Here is an 8,802-nt window from a genome sequence, read left to right on the forward strand (position 1 = left end):
AAACTTGATAAAAGACGATGTCCTTATAGACATTTGTTTCACTCAAAGTTTTTACTGTGGTTTATATGCAGGAGATTTAGTCTTCTACCTCCTTCAGAGAGGTATGCATCCACTCCGCTAGCAGAGCTGCTAAACAAGATCAGAGCTCAAAACTAGTCAAGGAGTGCATGACATTATTAGCAATTGTTTCAGACTTAAACTTGTGTGAATCCTCGGTCTCAGCGGAATAGCAGGAAATTACAATACTACTAAGCTTTCTGGGATGGGCACCCTTACTATAATTTATACAATTGAAAGCGACTCCTCTCTCTCTCTCCGATACCATCTTGTGTTCTAACTCTGGACCTATGGATCTCCAATGGGCTCGGTAAGCGCTGGTCAACACCCAAAACTTTTGCGACTGCGAAATCCTTCTGGCGCAAAATAATCCGTAAAAAATCATCCCAACAACTTGCACTTAGCCAACTTAATCGCGCCGCACACCCAGTTCACTCGCGATGCAACTAAATATTTTGACGGACGACCTTTGCCAATGATATATGGAGAAAGGTGAGGTTTAACTATCTTGCCTCTTTCGCTTTATTTCAATCTCAGTCTAGCAAAAACCACGTGTGAAATAACTCGCAAAACACACCTTTATAGAATCTAGCGAAGTTGTTGGGATTGATAATAACTGCCTTTTTTAATTTGTGGTAAATTCTTAACATTTCGTTGATCTAAGAGGTGATGCACTTGAAGCAGTTTTTTGGGTAACATAAAGGATATTTATCTCTCCAAAGGAGATTCATCAATTTTTGGATCAGCCTACAACATAACCTGGCGGAAATTGTATACGTGAGATTTTGAAGCATACATACTACTGGTTTTGTTAAACTTCGATCATTTTATGTTTGTTGTGAGACCGTCTAAATGAAAACATAATACCTAGTAGAGAAAAAAGGCGGATTGAATATTTTTATCTACGACCATTTCTTACTTGAAAACCAGTTAATTGATGTATTGTAACAACCAGCGAGTGCCAAATCAGCATAGTATGAGAGAAAACGACGTACTGTTCCATTAAAATTTAATTCTGTGGAACATTGGGTTTGTTTTCGACTTGCTTCACAGATTTTGGTTATTATAAAGTCATGTCTAATCCAAAGAGGTGCTCGAAGATCCTATAAAAATGTTAGTTAAGGTATCGCTTGATTATCAAGAATAGTCAACTTTTTGAAATGCATCTATAAACTTTCGTATCGCGTTGCTTCTCTCAATAACTTAATCTTGTATTTCTGAAGACCTTAATGCGGATAAGTAAGATTAACCTTCCGAAAAGCTTATTTATTAAAGGCCCAGTCGATTCACAACTCTCCAGCTTGAAAGTCATTGTCTTCGGTTTCAAGGTTAATTGAGCAAAGCTCCATCAGTATGGGAGTAGACAAGTAGTGAAGCGCCCTAATAACAGCACAAACAGTCTTTATAAGCTGTAGGCATCAGGGTGTTCCCCAAATGGAATGGTAGTAAGAGTGATAGTAATTTAAAGTTCTTCGGAAGGTATCACGGTACGTAAACCGTTAATCATCCCTCGAGATGCATGCCCCTGAAATACGATGAAATTTGCAGCTGTATTTTTTACAGACAAGCCTTACTATATCAGCTGTTCAAATATACAACGGTATAGCTGTTAAAGTTGAAGTTGACTGCGAAAAATATTCAATAACTTTGATGTTGTCATCAAATGAAATTACTTTTTGAATCTCCCAAAGTACTACTGATTTGCTACTGGCATCATTGGAATATCGGTAGGATCAGTGAAACCCATTTTTAAAGATCATTTGGGCCTGAGAAAAGTGAAAATACGATTGCTTCCAAAATCACTCAACTTTTTCGAAGAACAGCGCAGCGTTAAAGTCTGTAGGCAATGGAACAATGGCGATGAGTTTTGGATCTATGCTTACGACCCTAGAAATAGGCGATAAATCGGCTGAATATCGTGGCAATGGTGAGCCGAAACCGAAAAAACCACGTCAAAGCAGGCCTAAAGTCAAGGTTATGTTGACAGTTTCCTTCGATTATTGAGATGTGGTGCACTCCGAATCCCTTCCGACCGGTCAAGCTGTCAACGAGGAATACTATTTGAGTGTTATGTGTCGTTTGCGCGAAGCTATTCGTTGTATTTATTGGTCGACAACTCTTGGTTTTTTGCACTACTATAATGCACCGTCGTCTACTGTATTGATGCTTTGTGGGTTTTTCGCCAAAATTTTCAACCAATAAAGCGCCGCAACCACCGTATTCGTCTGACTTAGCTCTGTGTGATTTCTGGGAACTCAAAGTAAACTCAAACGACTGCTCCGGGATAACCGTTTTGAGCCAATTGAGTTGAAAAACGTTAACGCTATTTCCTTTCTTTTTCTGCCATTATCTCTCGCTGATAGTGGTTAGTAAGCTCACACGTTTTATTCTCATGAGCGTGTGAATTAAATTTAAATGCTTGTGTAACGTTTTTACGTTAATAATTTTATTAAATTTTATTTATTCATTTTATAATATTAATTACATGGGAAAATTTTAAATTTTTTATACAAAGTATGCATATACAGGTAGGTACGTATGTATATGTGTGGATATGTAGATAAATTGCATTAATTTTTTATTAAAAACATGAAAAGTGCACTTTGTGATATCAAACACATATACACGCAAAGCAATTACTTGCCTGACAATATGTCAATACAAATTTTGGCATCTGTTTGAGCCATTATTATGTAATCGAAGGCACAAAATACTTGTCCATGCATAAAATAACTTAATACACGGGCGCAACGAGCGAAAGCTGCCAGTTTTGAACGAAGCGCTGACACATATGCATGCGTGTGTGTGTGTGTGGATGTATGCACTGTTGCAGGGGGGCAACACTATGTGGTGCACGAATATAATTTTTCGGTGGCAGCCGACTAACCAATCGATGGCAGCAAGTGGTCACCGAATGATGTTGCTGTTGTACGTGTTGTTGTTGGTTGCGCTGTCGTTGCCAATTCGTTGTAAATGTTTTAATGCAATAAGCTTTTAAATGCATGTAAGCACAACTTATGCGAGCGCCCGCTGGCTGTAGGCATTTTTAGTTGACTGTATGCATGCGCACGCATACACACACACACACACACGCTTGATTACATAATATTATATATTCATTTGTGTCGTGCACTTTGCGCCGACAGCCCTTAATGCACTTTATCATTTGCAATAAATTTCAATGACATTTTTAAATAAACATACAAAGTGACATAAATTAACCATAAATTGCAATCAATAAAAATTATTCGTTTCAATATTACAAAAATTTATGAAATGCAGCTGTGTGTGTGTATAAGCAGTTTTTTGCAGGTTGATATGGCATTCGGTCTTGATCGATTTTTAAAACGTGAAAATCAAACAATTTCTTTGAAGTATAGGAAAAAAAATATTCATTGCGCCTAAAAGTGTGCTACTAGAATTTTAAAACACAAAAAACACCTGAATGTCGAAATGGCAATTTGTATTGATCGACTTTTAAAATGTGGCAATCAATGAATTTTGTTGAAGTATAGCTTAACAAATTTGATCAGCCCAAAAGTATGCTATTCGATTTCGAAAACCTCAATAATTGCACCATTATAACAGTTAGTTTCAAAAGCAAAAATTTAAAAAACGCCCTATGATCTGAAGCATTCAAAAAAATCAAAGAAACTCATTTAAATATACTTGAAAATAGTATTGCGCCTGAAAACGTGCAACAGAAAGTATTCTTTATGTATAGTAGTGAATTAAATTCCTCAGCAAAGTTTAAGACATCAATATAAAACCTTGGATTTAAAAAATTAAAGAAACTCTCCAAAGTGTAGTTAAGAAATGGTACTGCGCCCATAAGCATACTACGCAAAGTATCGTCTAAATATAAAAGTAGATGCAATCCAAAAAAAAAGAACTTGGAGGTCAATATATGATCTGGACTATAAAAAAATAAATCAAAAACTATTAGAACTACTGTTAAAAATAATAATGCGCCTGAAAGCATGCTGCTCAAAACTATGTACTATGTAAAGCTGCGGATCCAAACTTTCAACAAACATTAGGATTTCAATCTCACATCTTGATTACCAAATTAATTAAAAAAATGTATGAACTTTTGTGCTATAGCCTATCAACCATGTAGAAAAATTCGAACGATAGCCAAATATACTTTAGCGTCTAACAACGTCCTGCACCAAAGTTACACTCACGTATTGCAGTAAGTTCAACTCGTTGCAATTTATGAATAGATTTTTGACCTGGAAGTTTCTGAAAAACAAAAGTAATTCACTAAAGTGTAATCAAAATATCGTGTTGCGCCTAAAAGTCTGCTACTCGATTTTCAGCAGGTAAATAACTACGCAGATGTGATAATGAACTTTTCAGCAACACTTTATAAGCCGATCTAGGAGCTGAACTGTGCAAAGGAATACAATAAATTCATTAAAGTTTAATTGAAAATCGTATTGCGCCTTAAAGAATGCTACTCTCTTTTTAACAGAAAAATAACTATGCAGGTATAGCTGACCTTTTCAGCAAACATTCAGAAAGCGATCTATAACTTGAACTATCCAAAAAAATTCAAAGAAATTCGTTGAAGTAAAGCGAAAATGGTTTCGACGCCCAAAAGTGTGCAGCATATGAAAGTAAAGGAGGATGGAGTCATGTGCAGAAGTTCGCGCAAGTGAGAAAATTTCTCTTAGCGCCATTTACTTGGGAGTGGCCTGAAACGATTATTTTATATATGGCTAGGCAGCTCACGACGTTCGATCTTAGACCAGGTATCCTCTGGGTAGCCAAAAAACATCCGTCTGAAGGCGAGCTAAAGTGAGAAATCAAAGCATCCCTTCCCCAGAGTTGTTGGCTGGGTTTGGGACCCGCCACGTAAAAAACTCTACGAAAGAAAAAAGTAAACAGCCTTGGATAAGTGAGTCCGTATTGATGACGCCCATGGCAAACGCATTAAGGGGATGCACCTGGAATTTCTGGTACCTTAATTGGGAAAGTGTCGCTGACCAGCTGGTTGATGTCCTCGTTGGAGTGAAGGCTGACATCACCCCTGTCCAAGAAATGCGATGGATGGAACAAGGGCTGAGACGATAGGTCTTTGTGCATTTAATCAATAGGCGGCATAAAGGAGCGCAAATTTGGTGTGGTGATGGGGGAGAGACCCCATCGCTAGAAACTGGCATTCACTCTGTTGGATGAACGTCTAGCCACAATCCGCCTCATAGCGGCGAAGTTGTTCAACATATCACTGATTTACGCCCACACCACGGCTTAAGAGAATGACGGTCAAACCATAGATGCCTTCTATGAACGCTTGGAGCGCACCTATAAGGCTTGCTCTCGCCACGATGTGAAAATCGTGCTTGGCGATTTTAACACCAGTGTGAGCGAATGAGGTATCTTTGCCACAACGGTCGGTAAATTAAGGCTCCTCGATGAAATATCACCAAATGGGTTGATGTTGATCGACTTCGCTCGAAAATTGGCCGGAATATGGTTATCTGTAGTACTAGATTCTGGAGAAAGAAAATTCATCAAGCTATTTAACTGTTTCCGGATCGAAAAGCCACCACCCAGATCGACCATGTTGCGATCGGCGGAAGACACAATAATGTGATTTTTACTTTGTTGGATTTTATCCACATTTTGAAAGCAGTATCCATGTAGTGCCGAATACTCCAATCATTGAGGAAATAAACTCGAGATTTTCTAACAGTAATATCTCAACTAGAGCCGAAGACTGCAGTAGACATTGATTTAACCGTGGTTGTGACCACTTCTAATTTTGGAAATTAATATTTTGGTCCCTTTGAGTTTAAAATAAACTTGGAAAAATATACCAGTCATGAAAATCAATATATAACTACGCCGCCTTCGAACAAAGTATATTGAATAGATTTATTGATGAATTAGCAATTTTCTAACCGATGGCTAATATGAAAATCAGCCAAAATATATAATCTTCATATGGTATAACGATAACATACTCTTTGAGGCATCTTGGATATATCGAGGAAACGGTTATTGGATCTTTATGCATTTCCAAAAACAATTAACCCACAAGAAGTCTTCACGGCAAAATCCAAATAGCGAAACCAATGAAATTTTTTGTTATCACAATTGGATTAAAAAAATTATAATTCGATATTTTAATATATTTTTAAAAGGCTGAACCATTTCTACATTAAAAAAATTATTATTCCGGGTTTTTATAAATTTTTAAAAGGCTGAACCCGTTTATGCCTGCCTTCTACTCGAGAGTTATTCAACGTTGATTAACTTATAGTTACTTACATTGCTGCAAAAACAAAAATCTGCGTTAATTTCTTTTCCTGCATTTTTATACAATTTTATTACGCGCATATTATCATTTTTGCGCTCATGCACCCATTAAACCCCTAACCATATCAGGTGCTAAAGCGGTGTTACGTTCGCTTTTTATGATTTATGCGCAATCATTTTTTATCACTGACAAAGTGTCCTTTTCCACACGATTTTATAAATCCTTTCGCTCATTTACACCTTTCGAAAATGCGGCGATCTGTAGGAAATATTTCGGCTTATAAATGAAAAGCTTAAAAATGACAGCAATGAGATGATAACCTCTTTTTCTGTAAAAAAAAAGATTATGAACAGTTAAATTTTCTTTTCTTCTTCTTTCTTGATAAGAATTTTTTCTCTCAAGCGTAGATCTATTCAATTTCTTCAAAGCTGACAACTTTAAAATTCATTCTGAAGGCCTCCAAATATGTCCAGTTTTTTCAAGATTGTAATTTTGTGATTTGTTAACTCGGCTATAATCGCGTAAGCGGTGTCTACGCCAATTAAGAAGAAGAAGAATTTTGGGATTTTAGGGCATCTGGGTTTCTTATTGATTTATAACAAAAATTAAAAAAAAATAGTATTAAAATTGTATACCTAAACTGACTTTTATCCAAATAAATTTTATGACATTTTATTAGTAAAATTTTTTTTCCAGTTAACTTCATCTATTTAACAATTTTTTTCATAATTTTTTTTCTCTATATGATTACCTATAATATTTTTCTAATATATTTCTCAAAATTTTTCACACTTTCTATCAAAAATTCTCCATTATTCCATTTTGGCATAAAAATTTCCTACAGGGTCACCTCGCTTTGCACAAATTTCATTTAGTTAACGCAAATCTTTACACATACGAGCACGCTGTTATGTATGGGTATGTACACACATTTTCACAGAGAAACTGATCAACCAACAACAGCGGCATTGGCTGCATGTTGTCTGGAAAAAACGCTGGCAACAAAAGCGCAACATTTCACTCAAGCGTTTTTATTGTGTTATCAAAAAGTCGGCATTAATAAAAGCTGGCAATAATATCCTTTTTTAACACCGGCAAATGTGCGTAAAAATCGTCGTTATGCGGCACTTTTATTCTTGTTATGACAGGATACCGGTTTAAGCTAACGGTGTTGGTTTGTAAGCGACAGTGAGCTCACTAAAGAAGCACGTATACCTGAACCAATAAAAAAACCGGTTCGGCAGTTTATTGAACTTCGATGCTTTGGAGTTTTTCAATGCCATTAACAATCGTTAATGTTTTCCTCTAACACTATATGAGAGATGTAGTACTTGAGGCCATGTGTGAAACTTGCTTTACTGGCTCAGACACCGCTTACGCGGTTACAGACGAGTTATGAACAACGCGCCAATCTTCTTTTCGCAATTTCGCACTAATTCGAGATCAAATGCAGCCAGGTGCTTATCCAACGAGGTTGAGGTCTTCCTCTTCCACAACATTCAACGGCGGGTATTGAATCAAAAACCTTCACAGCTGGAGTGTTCTCTTCCATCCGGACAACATGACCTAGCCTCTGTAGACGCGGTCTCTTGATTCGCTGAACTATGTCAATGTCGTCGTATATCTAGGACAGCTCATCCTTCCACCCACTGCGATACTCGCCGTTGCCAATGCTCACAGGACCATAAATCCTCCGAGTGTTCGAGAGGAATATTCCGAAGACCGACTCATAAGATGATGTCATTGTCTGTGCTTCCGTCTTTGTTCGTCGAGAGAGGCCTTTACTTCTCAATTTCCTACTCCGTCTGAAGTAGCACTGTTGACATGAGTTATTCTACATTGGATTTTGAGGCTGACGTTGTTGTCGTTGCTAATACTGGCTCCAAGATAGAACAAATTACTTTCGTCTTCGATGTTATGACTGTCCACAGTGACATGGAAGACAAGTTGCGTGTGCGACGACTATTTGCCCAGAGCCATTTGGTTTTCTTTATTTTTCGGTCTGGAGAAAGCAGAACCAATGTCGCCGCTGTTTAGCTCTGCAGCTCGTAATATTTTCTCCAGATAAAAATTGAAGTGTCACACCAGCTTGTCAAGCTCTTTGTACTCACACATTTCGGGAGTACAAGTCGAGTAGAAAATCGTTCGGCTATCTGTTGTGATTATAGCTTATCGACGTCGAACCTTCCTTGTGTATGTTGACATGCGGTTTTTGCCACACGGAAGCGGGTGCGTATCTTCGCTGCAACAAGATAGTGGTCTGAGTCAATGTTAGAAACTAGGAGCGTACGCTCGTCCAAAACACTGTAGACTTTTCTTCCGTCATTCACATTATTATTGATCTTTGTTGGTTGGTGACTTTTCGATCCGGAGACATCTGATGAGTTTTTTGGCCTTAAATTCGCTAACTACGATTTTGACATCGTGGCGAGTGGCCGTTTTTACGTGGCGGGTCCTAAAGCCAGCGCGAAAACCTG

The sequence above is a fragment of the Bactrocera tryoni genome, chromosome 3 (assembly GCF_016617805.1).
Source record: "Bactrocera tryoni isolate S06 chromosome 3, CSIRO_BtryS06_freeze2, whole genome shotgun sequence".
In the NCBI taxonomy this organism is placed as follows: Eukaryota; Metazoa; Arthropoda; class Insecta; order Diptera; family Tephritidae; genus Bactrocera; species Bactrocera tryoni.